Below are 20,546 nucleotides of genomic sequence, written 5' to 3' on the forward strand. Positions count from 1 at the left end.
GCTGTTACTCTGAACCTGTCAGAATGGGATTTGTGAGATTCAGACTTTCTCTGTATGTTAGATTCTGATGCCAGGGCAAAACCCATGGGATAGACTGGGATTATAGCTCCCAAATCCAACTCCTCTGGATGCATTACAGATTGCTTGCAGCTTGGGGGCAGACTCAAACCCAACATTCGCTGGTAGCAAGTTAATACACCACCTCCTAAAGTTCCCTGCAGTTTTTTTTCTGCATCCTCAGTGGTTGCAGCCCTCCCAGCTGCTGAGCTTTTCATAGGGAAATTCCAAACTCCATTTCAAATTCTTAGATAAACAATTCTCAATAATTTGCCATTTGAGGAATTGTATCCTCAGCTCTGCTTCCTCTTCTGAGGCATGGGCAGTCACTGGTGCTCTGAAGGCTTCAGGGAGAGAGCTAGGCTGAAAGAGGTAAGAGGCAAAAGGTGTGGACTGTGGCCCCTCCCCATGAGCGTCTTGTTGAAATATTGGGCCAATTCTGTGGGTAGATGCAGTCTCCCTCCCAACTCAGTCCAGGAGGGGTTACCTTGATACCCTTCCCCCTGGCAGGAAAGGAGGCAGGCAGGATTGGAAAAGAACAGACTCCAGAGCAAGTAGTTCCCCAATCTCTGCCATGGGAGTGAAGTCAAAGTGCCAGCACCCCAGACGTGGTTGCACGTGGGCCCTGGCCATGCTTCACACTGTGGAGCACAGCCACCTCCTCCCCATCTGCTTCCCCATGAGTTGTGGATGGAGGGCACTGGGCACAGTATGGACGCTGCAAATGGCAGTAAGGAGCCTTCATGTCCAGCTCCCTCCCCTTGCTGTGACCTCTGTAATCACCCCTCAACCCCCTACTGATATACCAGGATTAGGCATCCAGAAGAGAACAAGACCTATCTGGCTCATGTGGATCCCATACAACAGAGGGCTGTGATTCTGGGGACTTGAGACCCAGAATCCCAGACCCCTATTTGGGACCCAGAAAGGGCCTATTTGGGAGAGGGACATAAGTAGTTCCAGCCTCTTTTAGGACAGGGAAATGGCTCTGAAAATATTTCAAGTGGATTACAATCTCGGAACCCAATTTCATTTCGCCATCAAAAGCAGGATTATGGGGACAAGCTCCCATAAATAACTGAATAATAAAATCAGCCTTGTTTCCTCTGCTCCCCTCCCTGGAATGCAGCAGGGCAACTGATCCTCAGCACCTGGTTCCCTGTCTTATGAGAAGAGTGCAGCATGGTGGATCAATGCAGAAAAGAATAGGCCATAAACATACTGATTCTTCTAGGCATGCATGTATGTATGCCCCTCCCCACAAATAGAATTGTTCCTTCTTAGGGCAGGAAGGCCAGATTATCAGCATTAGATAATCAAATATTTACAATATATTTAAAGTACTCAACACAGGGAAGAAGGAAATTTACTTACCTTTTTCTGAACAATTTTTCTGATTAGGGTTCTGTACAGAGAAAGCTGAAGCAAACACACAAAGTTATACATTTCCTGGAATATGTTGGATTTAGGACAGACACAGACATATAATGCCTGGGAAGTCAATTATAGGCCTGAGCTGAGAATGAATACTATCAGATATAAGGTTTTATCTCAGAAGAATGTGCACAAATATGAAGATGGCCATAATGTAATACAAGTGGTATCACTGAGATGGAACTCGTTCATATTGGAGCCTATTGGGAATTCTAAACCATACACAGGCATGATTCAATGATCCAGATTTTATATAATACCTGTTCAGTAATTCCAGATAACCCATCTACATCTCACTCTATTTCATCTGTTGACAGAGATCTAGCTCTGCTATATATTCTCTGCTCTTACAACAGCTAATTTTGTGCCAGTATTTTAAAAGGGTAAACAGAGTGACCGGATAATTATAGACCTGTCAGTCTCACATAGATCCCAGGCAAGATAATGGAGTGGCTGATATGGACCCTGTTGAATAAAGGGGTAGTAATTAATGCCAATCAATATGGGATTTTGGAAAATAGATCCTCTCAAATTAAGTTGATTTCCTTTTTTTTAAATTAGATAACCAGTTTGGCTGATAAAAGTTAATAGTGTTGATATAATATATTTAGACCTCTTTAAGGCATTTGACTTGGGTACTGCACAATATTTTGATTTAAAATGTAGCATGATATAAAATTAACATGGCACACTTTAAATAGATTTAAAACTGGCTAACTGATAGGTCTCAAAATATAATTGTAAACAGGGAATCATCACTGAGCCAGTGTGTTTCTGGTGGGGCCCTGCTGCGATGTGTTCCTGGCCCTATGCTATTTACTATTTTTATCAAGGTCTGGAAGAAAACATAACATTATCCCAGATAAAATTAACAGATGACTTAAAAATTCGAACAGTGGTAAATAATGCAGAAGATAGGTACAGAGCAATCTGAAGTGAGTGGTTAGTGGGATGTAAGCAAACAATATGCATTTTAATGTAGTAAATGTGTATATCTACAAAGGAAGTAGACCCTACTTACAGGATGGGGGAATTCTATCCTGGGAAGCAGTGAGTCTGAAAAAGATTTGCAGATGGTAGTGCATAGGCAGCTGAACCTGAGCTCCCAGTGCAATAGTGCAGCCAAAAGGGCTAATTTAATCCTGGGATGCATAAACTGGGGAATCTCATGTAGGAGTAGAGAGGTTATTTTATCTCCGTGTTTGGCACTGGTGTGACTGCTGCTGGAATATTGTTCCCAGTTCTGATGCCCACAGTTCAAGAAGGGGGTTGATAAATTGGAGAAGGTTCCGAGAGGAGCCACAAGAATAGTTAAAAGATTAGAAAATGTGACTTATTATGATAGACACAAAGAGTTAACCTTTTTATTCAATCTATTTCATTTAAGGGGTGATGTGGTTCATGTCTATCAGTATCCAAATAGGGAGAAAATATTGGATAATGGGCCCTTCAGTCTAGCAGTGAAAGGTATGACATGATGCAATGGCTGGAAGTTAAAACTAGATAAATTTGGACTGGAAATAAGATTTACATTTTGAACAGTGAGGATAATTAACCATTGTAACAACTTATCCAGTGGCACAGTTTTAATTCAAGATTGGATGTTTTTCTAACAGTTACACTCTAGGAATTTTTTCAGGGACTGTGTGATATAGGAGGTCAGACTAGATAACCACAATGGTCCCTTCTGACTTTGGAATCTGAAACAGGTGATTGCAGAGAATCGGCTTTTTTTAAAAAGTGATCTTTACAGTTCAGTTCAGGGAATGTATACCAGAAAGAGATTACAACATCCACTAAAACATAGAGATTCATTGAGTCTCACAGCATTTGTATCTTCAATGTAGGGTGACTAGATACCAAGTGTGAAAAATCGGGACAGGGATTGGGGGGTAATAGGCACCTATATAAGAAAAAGTCCTGAATATTGGGACTGCCCTATAAAATCAGGACATCTGGTCACCCTACTTCATGGATAACAGACCTGTTGTTGTTGTAGCAGTCAGTGTGTCCGATAGGATTTTCATAATAAGTAGGAAGAACATAATCAACTCCACCCCAGAGAGATTCTCCTGCCTTGGGTGGAGCAAACTTGTGCACTGCCCAACAAGGTGTAAGGATTCGCAGGTTATAATCAGGGTTCATAGAATCATCGAAATCAGGGTTGGAAGGGACCTCAGAAGGTCATCTAGTCCAACCCCCTGCTCAAAGCAGGACCAACCTCCAACTAAATCATCCCAGCCAGGGCTTTGTCAAGCCTGACCTTAAAAACCTCTAAGGAAGGAGATTCCACCACCTCCCTAGGTAACCCATTCCAGTGCTTCATTGTTGCAGGGTCCTGAGCCACCAAGGAAGCAGCACCCAACAATTATTGGAGTGTTAGGCGCTGCAGGAAATACTGTTGTTAGTCTCTAAGGTGCCACAAGTACTCCTTTTCTTTTTGCGTGAAGAGGGTTAGGAACTGCAGGAAACACTGTCTGAAGAGGCCAGAGAGACAGAATCCTGCAGCCACCTGGTTAGTCCACACCAAATATTTAAATTAGGACATTGTCCCAAAGAGCTGTCCAAGCAGGAATGAAGACTCTTTCTTGCTACAGATCTCATCTTTGCCCTATCTTGCTCCTGATTTCTGCCATTGATCCCAGCTTGGCTTGACGTTGGTATTCATCTCCTGCCTCACCTTGGTCACTAGTCTTGACTCCTGCCTTTGACCCCAGCCCAGTGAAAAGTACCGGCCCAGCTGCTTCTGCCCCAGCCATTGTGCAAGGGGAAGACAAACAGCATCAAGATCTACATGGCACAAGTTGGAGTAACGGGGTGACTTCTGCACCCAGAAATATCTCACTCATCATAAGTAATTCGATGGGCTGGTGATCAACTCCTTTGCAACTAGAAACAGAAAATAAAGTGCCCTGGGGCCTTTCTGTGTGTCAGGGCTCAGGATCTTAGGCAGTGAATGGCATCTTGCAAAGCTGGGCAAGGTCCCTGCTACATCTTCTCACCTTTTCCACTGCTCCACAGGACAATACAAAACATCAGAATGAGATACAGCTTATGCCTTTTTGGATGTAGAGACTATGATACTCAGGCTTGATTAGCTTGGCCCTGGATCTTCAGATGCCTATCTTACAGAGCTCTGCTATTGCAGGACCAGTGAGGTTTAAAATGGATACTTGGATGAAGTGGTGATTACTCTCATGGAGCCCAACAGAGAAATCAACATATAGAACCCATTCTATTGGAGGGTGCAAAGTCCATGGTTTAACTACCATGTTAAGACAGTGAAACATATCCTTGTGTGACCCCAGCCCAGGAAGGCTTGGTTATGGGTATATAACAGTGTCCAAGCAAAAAGATCAAGTCTCTATAGTATAAAGTTCTTAGCATGTTCAAGAAAAGGAAGTTTTTTGTACAAATGCCAACATCAAATGCTTTCTTGATCATCAACCTTATTCCAGCCCCAGGGAATAGAACATGTCCTTGGAACCTCATTCTGCTCTTTACAGCATTACCTAGGTTAAACCCTTGCAGGAGCTGTTATGTTCTCTATCCAATGGAGTAGGCCTTTCAAGGGCTACAATTTTCATTCTGATTTTTTTTTATTTGAAGTTGGGAGCTTTCTCTAATGAGGCCCCGTATTGTATTTTTAATTCAGATAGGTGGTCCTTACAACTATCATAACATTTATTCCTTAAATAAATCCAAGAAATATTTCTTCTGTTCAGCATCGAAGTCCAGTCTTTAGGAGCACACTGACAATCTCAGGGCAGAGTAGTATTTTCTCCTGTATTGAGATCTGCTAGATGGCCATTTGTTCACCAAATTCTGAAAATTGGTCATCCAGTCTTAGCCAGCGTCATTTTTTTTAACCTTTTGGCAGAGTTTTTCTCCATGCCTGGTATCCATATTTAAAGAATAATTTTGTTTCCCACTCTTGAAGCACATTGGCACAAAAAAATAATTTTAATGGCTCCAAGAATAGGAAAACTTATCCATACTTATCTGAAAATTGCCTTTTTTTCAGGTAATAAGGTCCACAGATCCGGCTCATCCTGGAGACTAGTGGATTAAACAGAATAGAGATGAAAACTGGCATTGAAAGATTAGGGTTAGTTGTCCTTTGGTGGAATTTACCATCTTCTGCAGTAGGAGAAATTGTTGTGGTTTTCCTCAAAGCATATTTAACAAAATCTGTAACTTAAGAAAGTGTATTTGAATTATCCTGATTGTGGAAACTTTCTCAACTGGAGGATACTTCGGGGGCAGGGCATTCCCCTGCTGCCAGTTACTGACAGGTCTGGCTGGCCCCAAGCTGCAAGCAGGTGGAAGTTCCATTATAATCTATAGACCTTATTGCTTAAAGAAAGGGAAATTTAGTTAAACATGGATAAATACTCTTATTCTTTTGCTTTGAAAGTGGGGATGGGGAGCAAAACAAAACTTGACACATTTAATCCATTTATCCACCAAAGAGCACAAATTTGTTTAGACCATTAAACCTATAACTGAAATTATTTTTGTGACATGATCAGTAATGCTGTAAATAAACGAGACACTACCAAACAAAAATAGGTAGAAGCAAGGTGTGTTCCTCCAAAATCAGAATGGGGGGAAAAAAGTAAAAAGAAGAAACATTTTGTAGGGAAATGTCTTCCTTTAGTCTTCTAAGAGAGCACTTAAAAACTTGGTGAGAGAGACTCTCAGTCAAATTCAGCCTGTAGATATGTGCTTCCAGCCCTCATTGAATTTCAGTGCAGGCACAACTCGGAGAGCAGTATCTGATAGAAAGATAGGTCTTGACAGCATTCCTTTACACTGAGAAATCTCTTGAATTCCACCTTCGAAAACAACATTCCTGATTTAGTTGGGTTTTGGTCCTGCTTTGAGCAGGGGGTTGAACTAGATGACCTCCTGAGGTCCCTTCCAACCCTGATATTCTATGATTCTATGATCCTCACTAGCAATATGGGAAATGGATAGTCTGGATAAAATGCAAGTTGTCTCAGGCCATCATCCAAAACCCAAACTAAAGTCAAATCTTTTCTGATGTCTGGAAAAATTCAGTTTACTTTGAGCTCTTGCACTTCCTTATTCCATGTGGGACCGGAAGCAGTAGTGCTGAAATCCTGGGAAAATGGGTATTCTCTTGGAATTTCCAACCTCAGTGAAGCTAAAGAGAAGTGGAAATTTCATAAGAAATCCCGTTCTCAGTATCTTCAGCACTGGGTCAACATGGCTGAATTTGGGATAAACATCAATAAACTCAGTGATGTGTTGCCCAGGATTTAACAAGGGGGATCCTGTAAATATCCCTCTGAGCCTATGGTAAATCCCATGTACCTGATGTGTGTATGATGGCAGAGAGGAGAGCTGAGGGACTGGAGAATCTATTCATTTATTTTCCCATTTAAACACAAAATGTGCTGTCATTACCTTGACCAAAGACAGAGACACCAAGTTCAACTCTTATAATATCAAATAGATAAGGGTGTCTGGGAGTGTCCTCCCATGAGAATATTTTTGATAATATCTGCCAATTGGTGCAATCTGGTTTATTCCAAAGGCAAAACATTTTCTCTTGCAATGTACTATTATGAGCACCTGAGGTAAGTCATCTCTGGCAGGGATGGGATGGTGTAGTAGTAGCCAACCTTGCCTTCAGCTTGGTGGCAGAATTTCAACAAGAGAGCCACTAGCCTCTGCTATCAAACTCCAACACATCACTGGATAAACTTGGGATGAGCTTTGGAACTACTGGATGCTTATCTGAGCAAAGGCTTTTAACCAAGATCTAACACCCTTACATTGTTTCACTTCTTCTTTTGTTTTACGAATAGCCAACACACATTTTCCCCCAGAATTCTTATTCCCGATGCACAGACCTAACCTTTAATTAAAATGCACCCCTTTTCTTCAGGTTCCAGAAACATAACCTCAACCAGACACTTTGGACAGATACTACAAGACTTGAGAAAACAAGAGAGACACTCACATCACCACATACACTCTGCTAATCAATATAGAGAAAAGAATCTTATTGTACACAGAAAAGAATCTATGATACAAAATCATTCCCAAACTCATCCCTGATGTAAATTGATTGGTCCAGTTGGTTTTTGGAGAAGCCTGTATCCTGCTGAAATGCAATGACTTTTTTCCCCCCAATGCATAAGTTGTGCAGTTCATTGTCTGAAACCATTAATTTTCCTTTTGTAAATAATAACCCTGCATTGTCCTTAGGGACAGATAACATTGATGGGTATAGTGTTACCTATTCTGGAGTCTTCTCTTTTGTCTCACACAGTCTACCTCTGCTGAATTACAGTGCAGAATTTGCCTCCCTCTTTCTCCCCCCATCAAAAATCACACACAATGTGCTGTACCAAGGATGAAGAAAAACTTGCAACCTGTTCTTATTTAATGAAAAATAGAGTTAATTTTCCTTTGAGTGATCAGCTCCATGTTCACACTTGTACTTATGGGGAGGGGGGGTGAGAGGGAGGAGGGTGAATGCAGCATAGACGTAAGGGCGACATGAGAGAGATTTTTTTTTAAAGTTGCTGTTCCTATTGAAGTAATAAGACACACTCTGAATTGCATGAAGGGCTAAGATATACTTCGATGGTTGTTAAGTAACTTCTACATTAAAAGACCAGAGATTAGAACTTCACATCTGCTTAAGCACCACTTAAACCCACAGCACTGGGAGAAGGTGTTCTCATAAAAGTGGAATTACTGTCCCAGTTGAACAAAAGTCATCACTATTAGGCTAAATTGATCCCCTGGGGTGCTACAGGAATCTGTTCTTGGCCCAGTTCTATTCAATATGTTTGTCAATGATCTGGAAGAAAATATAAAATCAGTGTTGGTAAATTTTGCAAATGACACAAAAATTGGTGCAGTGGTAAATAGTGATGGCGAGTGGTCTTGGCTCACTTGAACAACATGCATTTAAATACAGCTAAATAGAACTAGGAACTAAGAAATAGGATGAGGGATTTAAAAAAAAAGACTCAGAGAAAGACTGGAGATAAGGGAGATGCCAGCATCAGCCCAAACAACATACTGATACAGAAATTATTGCTTTAGACTTTTTTTCAATGCTATATTTAGCACGCCTATCATCGGAGCATTCATTTATTTTGTAATGGAACAGTTAGGTCAACTCAACTGAATGATTCTCAGCAGACTGTCTCTATATTGCTCTTCATCTCAATACAATGTTAGAAAGGAATTTTTCACTGTCCTCTGCCTCCCAAGCATGTTGGGGTTTGTGAAGTTTGCAAATACAAAAAAATCTTATTTTTTACTGCCTGGTCCAATTGCCAAACTCTTTTCTTCACTACACACGAGGGATTTTGCACTTTTTTTTTTACTTAGTTGTCATTAATGATGTGTTTGAAATTTACTGTGTGTAAATATTTAATGTTAACTCCAGTGTAGCCGAGGCTTACAATTTGATCACCAGGTTTGCAATATTTGGTGTTTTACTTAAATCCCCAGCTTCTGGATTCAAGTAATTGTTAGTTTATGTGAGAGGAAGCAGTGAAATTCTAGCCTTCATGGTTGAGGAGTCTAAGTGTACCTCACTGGCTCAGAAACCAGACGACAAATAAAAAGAACCCAATATTTATTATTTGACTTAAAATCATCAGATTATTTTTTTAATCTAATGATTTGGGGGCCTCGCTGTAACGAAGTGGGAATTTTCTGTAATATTTTGACACCTATCTGTGCCTCAGTTTCCCTCAATTTTTGCAAGGCTACGATGGCAGGGAGGGGGGTAGAGAGATTGTTTTGCTCTCAGGGTAGGCAAGAGACACAGGTATGAATATCACCTTGCTGTCTGAGCCTGAATGGGTCATTGAAAAAAGACTGGCTGAAGCCAACCCCATAGCAACAGAGAATCTGAGACAACAATGACAAATCCAGTCACCAGGACATTGATGCCAAGCAACCATAGAGAGATGTATTTCCCCACCTCTTAGCAGGAAAGCTGAGCAACATCCCCCAGCTTCAGAACAAAGGACAGAGATGTGAGGTGGGGAGGATAAAAGTTGGCTGCTGGAAGGAGTCAGGGCTCTCACCTGGGATTTGATGAAGTAGGTCAGATGGAGAGAGAGACAAACATCCTGAACATGGGGGTTCACTACAGCTTTGCAGGGTTCTGGACTAACCAGAATGGTTTATGTGCTTTAACCTTCAGTTCTCTATGCTGACCCTCAGGACTTCCTATGCTGTGTTCCAATTGACTAATAAATCCTACTATGTTGACAATGCTATTTGAGAATCATTGAAAAGGCTTGGTGAGGTGCATTAATCCCTGATGAGTGTACAAGTCTCTACGAGGAGCCTGTCTCATTTGGACTCACTGGGCAATGCTCAAGGTGTGAGGCAGGGGTGCTAAAGCCCCAGAGTTTCAATCAAGAAGGTGGCGAGGCCATCTGTTGTACCCTGGGGGAAGTGAGAGAGTGAGAGACCCCTTGGTGATGGGCAGGTCTAGTACACTGAAAAAGTTCCTCCAAGAGACTGTTCCAAAACTAGGGCCTGTTACTGATCCTGTGGATTTGTGACCCTAGCACATAATTTTTAAACTCTGTGTTTGAGGTCATGTAATTTGTTCTGTAATTTGTCAGTCATGGCACTCTTTAGTAAGTATACAGAAATACTGTAAGTATTGTAGTATTACTTAGAGTAATAAAATAAAATGTCAACAGTTCAATGGAGAACTGTGATTTTAGTTCATGGAGAAAAAATGAAAGACCCAATAAAATAAAATTGTTGACCCTAAACATTTTATTCACATTTGGTTATACCTTAAGCAGGAAACAGAAATACAAAGAGTGAAGAGGAATTCTGCTCTGTGTGTACACTCTGTGTACAATGTACTGTATAGCACATAATGATGAGTATATTGGCAATGTATACCATGGTGAATAGTCATAGAATATTAGGGTTGGAAGAGCCCTCAGGAGATCATCTAGTCCAATTCTCTGCTCAAAGCAGGACCAACACCAACTAAATCATCCCAGCCAAGGCTTTGTCAAGCCGGGCCTTTAAAACCTGTAAGGATGGAGATTCCATCACCTCCCTAGGTAACCCATTCCAGTGTGTCACCACCCTCCTAGTGAAACAGTGTTTCCTAATAGCCAACCTAGACCTCCCCCACTGCAACTTGAGACCATTGCTCCTTGTTCTATCATCTGCAACCACTGAGAACAGCCTAGCTCCATCCTCTTTGGAACCACCCTTCAGGTAATTGAAGGCTTCTATCAAATCCCCCATCACTCTTCTCTTCTGAAGACTAAATAACCCCAGTTCCCTCAGCCTCTCCTCATAACAATGCGGTATAAGAACTTGAAAGGACAGGTTTGCACATATTTGAATGCTCAAGAATGCCGAGAACTGTTGGAGAGAAGCTTCTTGAATGAAGAGTGGCAAAGTTGCAATGTGCAGAGTGATAATTCAGTACCTCACACAGGTTTTGTGAAGCTTAACGTGTGTTTTTAACATGCTAGACAAGTGAGAAGTGTTTTAAGGCCAATAAGTGGAAAAAGTGGGAATAGAATTCTGGAGTTATTGCTCATTCTTTAGGCCATATGGATGAGGTGGTTAGGGGGTGGTATTAGATTTCAAAAATACCTATGCTCTTCTCATAAGTCATGATTTTGCTCAAATTTTCGAGGAAAATTCACCGTTATGGAAGAGGCCAAACAGGGATAATTTCAATCCAAAAGCTGATTTTTTCAGAAAGGTTTAAGTGGGAGAGGGGGGAGACAGGCTTTCTTGCTGTTTAGTCATAGTGGGATTGAAATTTATGGAAGCACAACACAGAACTATAAATCCATATCATTAGCATGATGTAGTTTCATTTTTTTCCATTATGAAAGTCTCTTTTATGTGGCATGCCCATTAATTATATAAAGGTTTTGTATTTCCAAGCTAGCTTTATGCTAAGCGTTAACAAAACAGTATCCTTAATTTCAGTCCTGGCTGTAAATAACCATCCACTCATAAATGTATATTTTTCCAGATATGGTATACAATTTTATAGGTAGTCTGTGATACTTAGAGAATATAATGGGATGCTGTTCTGAATAGGCCAACCCATTGGCTATACAACATGTAACATACCAATATCACTGTTTATAGCATATATGCAGACGGATGGGGAAATAAGTACAGATATAGGCATATATACCTAGTCATATCACTTTTTGCATAGAACTGGTATAAGTCAAATAACAGGAGTGAGAGAGCTGTAAGTGCAATAACAAATAGCTACCAAGAAACTTCTGACTTTTCCTTGTCTGCTCAAAACTCCTTGGCTTGTTGCCAGATTAGGGTTTTTCCTGTGATTAGTTTGGGTAGGATTGAGTTTTGTGTTTAAGGTATTCGATGCACGGACTTAGGTCAGAAGAAGGGCAATAATAGTATCATGTAATTTGCCTCTGAATGTATTTGAAATACAATTTGTTATTTGAAGACCCATTGTACAGGATGATCTTCATGAGATCTAACTAGATTGAGGATGATCTAACTAGATTGAAGATTGTCAATAAGTGGGGAATAGATTAGTTTACAAATTCGGGGATAGAGACAAGAGTGGACTATTTCCTTTCACTTTAAATCAATGTGGCACAATATGCATGGAAAGCAGTCAAAAAGAATACCTGCCGTAGCCTTGGAGTGGCCTTTACTTTTCAATGGCAAAGCTATTTTACACCACATCATGGCACTACATATTTAATAATGAAAACTGTTGCATGCTAAATGATGAAAGATATTTCTTCTATCATAGGAGAGTTGAAAAATTAGAAATACTGGGTTAGATGCTGAGAATTGCACAGCTGAGGCATGTAAAGAGGTGTGAAAAGGTTGCATAAAGCTCATCTTCACTCTTCTCCAATCCTGGACCTGCTGTGTGTTGTACAGCTGGGATCTTCTGGGTATAAAGAAGCCCATACACCTTTGTTTGTCATACATCCACTGAAGGTGGAGGGAGGAGGAGTGGCACAGAAGCTGCTACGTCAGCTGTTCAAGACTCATAGCCACTTGTGCCAGATTCGGGGCTAGGTTTTGTCAGTGTTGCAGCACACAGTGTTTACCTGCAACATGTAATGGGGGCCAGTAGTTGTCCAATAATTGTCCAGAATTAGGCAGGATTGCCAGATGTTTAGAAGAGGGGACTGTGTGTAAGGGTTCCAGAGGATGTCCTCTCCCTCCTGTTATGGACTCTTTATTCTGAAGTGTAAAGGGACCAGAAAAACCCAGGGTCCAGCTTGGAGAGAATTCTCCCCGTGCAGGAATTGAGTAAGGTAGCAATAGGCAGTTTTAGAAGGCTCCCTACACAAGTCCTGTTGTAAGGGCAGGGCCAGGGATTGGAGGGGCGAAGTCATAGTGGACGCAGCTATAACTACGGAAGGTGCAACAGAAAACAACTGTGAGCCAGATCAGCTGGATGAAAGAATTTAAATAGAAAAATGCAAGTGATAATTGGGAACAGTTTAAATATATTTTACTAGATACCCAAAAAGCCAAAATTGAGAGAGATTACATTAGTTAGAAAACAAGGCTGGCTGGGATGGGAAGTGTGTGTGTATTTGATATATATATATTGAATATAAAAAAAGGGAAATTTTATAGTGATTGATATAAATAGATGCTAGGAATTGCAGAAAAATGATAAGAGAAGCATAAGACAAAACTGGTGGCCAGAAGAGTTAAGGAGAATGATTGTTTCAAGTATATTACGAACAAAAGGGGTCCCAACAACAGTACTTTTCCATTGCTACATAAAAATAGTACATTTGTCATATTAATACAGAGAAGGCAGAAGTGTTCAACAAATATTTCTGTTCTGTATTTGGGAAAAAAGACAGATAATATATTCATGTCATATGATGGTGATGAAATACTTTCCATTCCAACAGTAACTCAGGAGGATGTTAAAAAATTAGACTTTTTAAAATCAACAGGTCCAGATAAAACATGCATCTGTCAATTTTAAGAGATGGCCAAGGAGCTCTCTGGACTGTTGTTGATGATTTTCAATAAATCATGGAACACTAGGGAAGTTCCAGAAAACTGGAAGAAAGTTAATGTTGTGTCAGTATTTTAAAAAGATAGAGAATTAGGTGGGTAATTATAGACCATCAGCTTGACACTGATCCTGAGAAAAATAAGAAACAGTTGATAGAGGGGTCAATCAACAATTAAATGAGGGTAATATTATTAATGCCAATCAACATGGATTTATAGAAGACAGAACTTATCAAACTAACTTTATCTTTTTGATGTGATTACTTTGCTTGATCAAGATAATCGTGTTCATGTAATATACTGAGTTTTCTGTAAGCCGTTTGATTTAGTACCACATGACATTTGGATTAATAAACTGGAACAATACAAAATCAATATGGCACACATTAAATGGATTAAGAAACTGGCTAACTGATAGGTCTCAAAATGTAATTGTAAATGGCGAATCATCACTGAGCAGAGGTGTTTCTAGTGGAGTCCAGCACGGATGGGTTTTTGGCCCTGTGCTGTTTAACATTTTGTATTAATGGAAGATAACATAAAATCATTACTGATAAAGTTTCCAGATGACACAAAGATTGGGGAAGTGGAGTGGTACATAATGGAGAGGACAGGTCAGTAATACAGAGTGATCTGGGTTGTTTGGTAAGGTGTGCGTGAGCAAACAATACATATTTCAGTGTGGCCAAATGTAGAGTCATACATCTAGGAAGAAAGAATGCAGGCTAGTCTTGCAGGATGGGAAGCAGTGACTGTGAACAAGACTTGGGGGTAATGGTAATCATGAGCTTCCAGTGTGGCCCTGTGGCCAAAAGAGCTAATGCAATCCCTGAATGTATAAACAGAGCAATATTGAGTGGGGTTAAAGGAATTATGCAGGGTTACATTCATATATTCTTGACTGCGTGAATTCATAATTTATTAAGGATATGGACTAATTTAGCTATATTACAGTTCCTCATTCTGTAACATTTTGCCACTGACAATTAAATCGCAGCGGAAGAAGCTTTTCCAAAGCAACTGTTTTCTTGACAAAAAATTCTGGTATATTTAATTTAAAAAAACCCCCAAAACTCTCCACCTAAATAGCTAAAAGTAATAATCCCAATAATAAGATGTTCATTATTTCAAAGGCTTGTAAAAATTTTTATTCCCATCACAGGTCAGGAAAACCAAAGGTTCAAGGTCACACAGCAAGCAGCCGCAAAGCTGACTCCTAATCCCATAGTCCAACCATTAGTTGACACTGCCTCTCTTGCAGACTGTAAATGTATTTTGCAAATACTGTAGCAAGAAGAATGCCTTGATGGCTATTCTTCATGGGTGTCCGTACGAATGTTATGATCTTTTTACCTCTTTATTGCTTATCCGCATAGGCTCATATGACATCCTATAGCTCTGCTAAGCCAGGCCTGAATTTCCTTCGGGGTGGAGGGAAGCAAAATCCCAAACACGTTCATACATTGTGGTTATACACTTTAATGCAGTCTGTATATTGACAGATCAGTATCATTTTAATGACGGATTTCTCTATCGTTGTTCACACATAACCTTTGCTTTTTTGGTAGGATTAACTATGCAGCCTCTAGGCGTGATGGTAAGATCAGGTCAGGGAATTGGTTTGTCCTTGTCTCTGTGACAGGAGAGAGCAAAATTGGGTTTTAGTAAGTCTGAATCTTATCTCTTCTAATCAAATTTAGAAATGTGACTATGAGCACTTACAGACATTAATGTCATATTAAAGGAATCTGTTCTGCAGTTTGCAATAGAAAAACTGCTGCAATAATAAAATAACATTCTACTGGCCTGATATACATTATTAGCAAATATGTTCAGCAAAATTCATATATATGATATGATAGTTTTCTTTCAGCTGAACAACTCTTACTAATGGACTGTAGTGCAAAAGTAATTTAGTAGAATGAGAAACTGTGTATTGCAGGCCAGCAAAATAGGTCATTGTATGGAACCAGTTCCCATTTTCATAGTAATGTACAGCATAGCTCAAATGCAGTAGTGACAGTCTCTATCTCCGGCCAGGCACTCTCCATTTCTGTAACACTGAATGAGCCAAATTCCCTGCAAATTCCTTTGTTATTCCTACTTGGGGAGGCTTACGGGGTGAGATATTAAACAGAATTTGAATTATTCTTGCCTAATTCCATTTGATATGAGATTAAATGCATCACAACCCTTATTAATAAGATACGATACAGACCTACAACATACCCCTGGTTTGATTAAAGGAATAATCAGTAAATGATGATTAATAATAACAATAAATTATGGTGAGGGGCACTACCCTGGGAGTGGGGAGACCAGAGTTTAATTCCCTGCTCTGCCACAGACTTCCCGTTTGACTTTGGATAAGTCACTTAATCTGTCTGGGTCTCAGTTCCTCATCTGTGAAATGGGGATAAAAGTACTTCCTAAATTAATTCTTTGTATCCATCTCCAATGTAGATGATGTGAGGGAGATTCCCATACCCGAGCCATTCTCTTTAGGTGACAAATCTGAGGAACTGTCCCAGTCTGAGGTGTCAATAGAGGAGATTTTGGAAGAAATTGATAAATAAAGCAGTAATAAGTCAGCAGGACCAGATGGTATTCACCTGAGAGTTCTGAAGGAACTGATATATGAAATTGAAGAACTACTAACTGTGCTATGTAACTTATCACTTCAATCAGCTTCTGTACCAGCTGACTGAACAGTAGCTAATATGATGCCAATTTAAAAAAAAAAGGCTCCAGAGGTGATCCTGGCAATTACATGCCAGTAAGCCTATCTTCAGTACTAGACAAATTGATGAAAACTATATGAAAGACTAGAATTACCAGGTACATAGATGAACACAATGTGTTGGGGGAGAGTCCACATGGCCTTTCGAAAGGGAAATCATGCCTCACCAATCTAGTACATTTCTTTGAGGGGGTCAACAAGCGTGTGGACAAGAATGATCCAGTGGCTCTAGTGTACTTGGACTTTTCAGAAAGTTTTTGACAAGGTCCCTCACCAAAGGCTCTTAAGCAAAGTAAACTGTCATGGGATAAGAGGGAAGGTCCTCTCATGGATCAGTAACTGGTTAAAAAACAGGAAACAAAGGATAGGAATAAATGGTCAGCTTTCAGAATGGAGAGAGGTAAATAGTAGTGTCCTCCAGGGATCCGTAATAGGACCAGTGATATTCAACATATTCATAAATGATCTGGAAAAAGGGGTCAACAGTGAGATGGCAAAATTTACAGACGATAAAAAATTACTCAGCGTAGCTAAGTCCAAAGCAGACTGCAAGAAATTAGAAAGGGATCTTACAAAACTGAGTGACTGAGCAACAAAATGGCAGATGAAATTCAGTGTTGATAAATGCAGAATAATGCACATTTGAATACATAATCGAAGCTATACATTCAAAATGATGGGGTTCTAAATTAGCCATTACCAATCAAGAAAGAGATCTTGGAGTCATTGTGAATAGTTCTCTGAAAACATCTGCTCAATGTGAACCGCCAATCGAAAAAGTTAAGAAAAAGTTAGGAACTATTAGGAAATTGATAGATATTATGACAGTAAATATCATAATGTCTTTATATAAATCCATGGTATGAGCACATTGAATACTGTGTGCAATTCTAATTGCCTCATCTCAAAAAAGATATATAGAATTGGAAAAGGTACAGAGAAGGGCAACAAAAATTAAGGTTTTGGAACAGCTTCCATATGAGGAGAGATTAAAGAAGACTGGGACTTTTCAGCCTGGAAAAGAGACAACTAAGGGGGATATGATAAAGGTCTATAAAGTCCTGAATGGTTTGGGGAAAGTGAATAAAAAAGTGTTATTTACCCCTTCACTTAACACAAGAACCAGGGGACACCCAAAGAAACTAATTGGCAGCAGGTTAAAAACAAACCAAAGGAAGTACTTGTTCACACAATGCATAGTCAACCTGTGGAACTCATTGCCAGGGAATGCTGTGAAGGCCAAAAGCGTAACTGGATTCAAAAAAAGAATTGTATAAGTCCATGGAGGATAGGTCTATCAATGGCTGTTAGCCGAGATGCTACCCTCTGCTTTGGGTGTACCTAAACCTCCAATTGCCAGAAGGTGGGAGTGGATGACGGGATGGATCACTCAATAATTTCCCTGTTCTGTTTATTCCCTCTGACGCAGTTGGCATTGACCTCTGTCAGAGACAGGAAACTGGGCTAGATGGACTATTGGCCATTCTTATGTAAGGACAGATTCAAGCTATTGGTGTTTAAACCGGGGCCTCCAGATTCATTAAAAGATCATGCCTAATTGCTCCCTGCCATAATATTTGAGAGGGTTCAGTGTGCACTCCCTCTGAACTGGGCGAGCGTCCAGATGCTCTAGTGGAACATAGACATCCACATGCATTGGGGTAGCATGGGCCTGAATGACCCCCTTTTAAATGGTTCAGTATATGCTATCCCAGGTCTACTAACTGGTTGGGGCAGAGGGGGGCTATGGTTGTCTGTACTAGGCTTTCATGATCATTGTGTGTCAGACTACAATGTCTGTGAAGGATGCATAAGGGGCAGGGTGAATTCTTTTTTTTGACCACTTCTCTTTTTCTTTAGGCATAGCTGAGTGTTATTACAGTATTTAGTTTCTATTTATTTTATTATGACATTCTTTTCTTCTTCCCTTTTTTCTTCTGTCTTCATGTATAGAGTGTGACTATGACAAGTACAAGTGACAAATTGCATATAATTTGGGCAAAAATAAAGGAAATGAATTTGTAATATTTTTATTGCTATTTTACCTTCTTATTGCTAAGTAAAAATATAATCCAGTAAACTTTCATAATCAATAGATGTTTTTTCACTGAATATCACTAATAAAATCATATTGGACCCTAATCTCAGCTGATTAAATTGACATAGCTCCTCTGACTTCATTGGACTTTTTAGATCAGCTGAGGATCTGCCCAATCAAACATAAAAAACAAAAAGTAACGGTAATAAATACACTAATTGTTAAGTAATCAGTGTGTGTTAAAAGCCGTTCTTCCTTTCATGGCACAAAAAAAAAGTTTGTATAACACCGTGATGTGTGTTATTTTCAGTTGCATTATTTTAGGTTAAAATTGACATTCTTTTTCACATTCCAGTTAACCAGCACATGTGAGTTTTGTTCAGTTATTTGTTAGGATTATATGTCAGGTTTGATAGCCTGAGATAGCAGATCAATTCTTGTTTCCAAATATTGATGGTGGGACTAGCATTCAATACCCAAAATATCATATTTGCTCAGCAATTAAATACAATTTATTAGCTACTACCTGATCCCTCTTGTTCCAAAACTACTTATAGCCTTTATACAGCTGGCATAAGGAAGGGCTAAGGTCCTGATTCTGTGGCTGATCATCTTTGGGGAAACATTGAGCACATTTAACTCTTATTGACATATATGGGAGATGAGAGCACAGTCATCAACTTCCAGGAGGTCCTCAGCACTTTCCAGGGTCTTGCCCCCCTTTGTGCAGGAGTTCCTACCATCTCTAAGTAGACTTCAGGGATCTGAAACCAAAGATTCTGTTCTTCCCTTTGCTTTTCAGAAAATTGTAGGTGATTTCCTCATCCTTTCTTTTTGTAACTGATTTTCTATTAAGATCTTTATGTACCATTCTGCTACAGTCTCTGGCCGTGCCTTGCACTCCCTCACTCAGGTAGAGATTTCATTCAATTCTGCTGATGTTTCAAGAATTACTCATTTATAATTTGTATCTGCTTTTGAAGTGGACTAGCAAATGAAATACGGATGTGTAGATAATGCTGCCTTTTCAACTAGCATTTCTGTGGCTAAGCAGGAAAGAAAAGTTCAGATAGAGATCTGCCTTGCACTTTTAAGGTCTTAGTGGGGCAGATATTGAAATGGTGTTTGTTACCATACAGCACAGTTCCTCCTTCTTGTGCCAGGAAATTTGTACATTAATAAGTAGAAGCAGCTAGATGACAGAGAGAGAGAGGCAGCTGGGTTGAGTCTAAGGCACAACAATGCGAATTTAGAAACTACTAGAGATATAAAAAAAAAGTAGCCCAGCTAGGAAATAGGTTGTCAGAGGGTGAGAGAAATCAGACAAATGAGGCTTGGATGACTGTAAATAACAAATTTTGGAGGAAAAAAAAGCAGAAGCACGATTATGCAATGGTATTATACATATGTATACTGAGAAACCGCGTGATTGCCTGTGCTGGTTGCCATTTGTCCACACAATCATGTTGTTTACATGTGCTAATGCAGGTGGGCAAATGTGCTCAAGCACCAAGCCTCCTGTTTTAAAATTCTGGTCTAAGGAAGATTTATATAAATAAACAAGTTTCCTTGCAACTTAGATTTTTGAGTCTATCTTAGTTATTTCATCTAAATAGTTTAAGCTATGATTTGAAGTTATCCTCAAAGAAAGGCTGAATACATTTCAGATTTAGATGAAATTTGGCAATTTCACATTCAGATAAGCATTTTCCAATTTAAAAAGTCACTAATCTAGCTGTATCATTTTTATTAGGGTTTCCATTAAAGTATGTGTATCTGATACACTTCAGCTATATCAAAAATTTGGCCAGGCAAAATTGAAGCAAGAGAAAAACACGTGAAATAACTAGGGCTGTCGATTAATCACAGTTAACGAATGCGATTAACTCAAAAATTAATTGATTAAAATAATAATTGTGATTAATATTTCACACCGTTAAACACTAGAATACCAATTGAAATTTATTAAATGTTTTGGGATGACTACCTACATTTTCCAATATATTGATTTTAAATACACACAGAATACAAAGTGTACCATGCTCACTTTATATTATTATTTTTTATTATAAATATTTGCATTGTAAAAATGATAGACAAAAGAAATAATATTTTTCAATGTACCTAATACAGGTACTGTAGTGAAATCTCTTTATCTTGGAAGTGCAACTTACAAATGTAGATTTTTCTGTTACATAACTGCAATCCAAAACAAAAATAATGTAAAACTTTGGA

The 20,546-nt window shown here is 39.4% G+C and overlaps 1 protein-coding gene across 1 annotated transcript in view; it reads left to right on the plus strand.

Annotated features, from left to right (window-relative positions):
* Positions 1 to 20,546, plus strand: part of DCC (DCC netrin 1 receptor) — a 958,218-nt gene that overhangs the window by 427,693 nt on the left and 509,979 nt on the right. The window lies entirely within an intron of this gene.

Source organism: Lepidochelys kempii, chromosome 5 (genome assembly GCF_965140265.1).
Source record: "Lepidochelys kempii isolate rLepKem1 chromosome 5, rLepKem1.hap2, whole genome shotgun sequence".
NCBI classification, from domain to species: Eukaryota; Metazoa; Chordata; order Testudines; family Cheloniidae; genus Lepidochelys; species Lepidochelys kempii.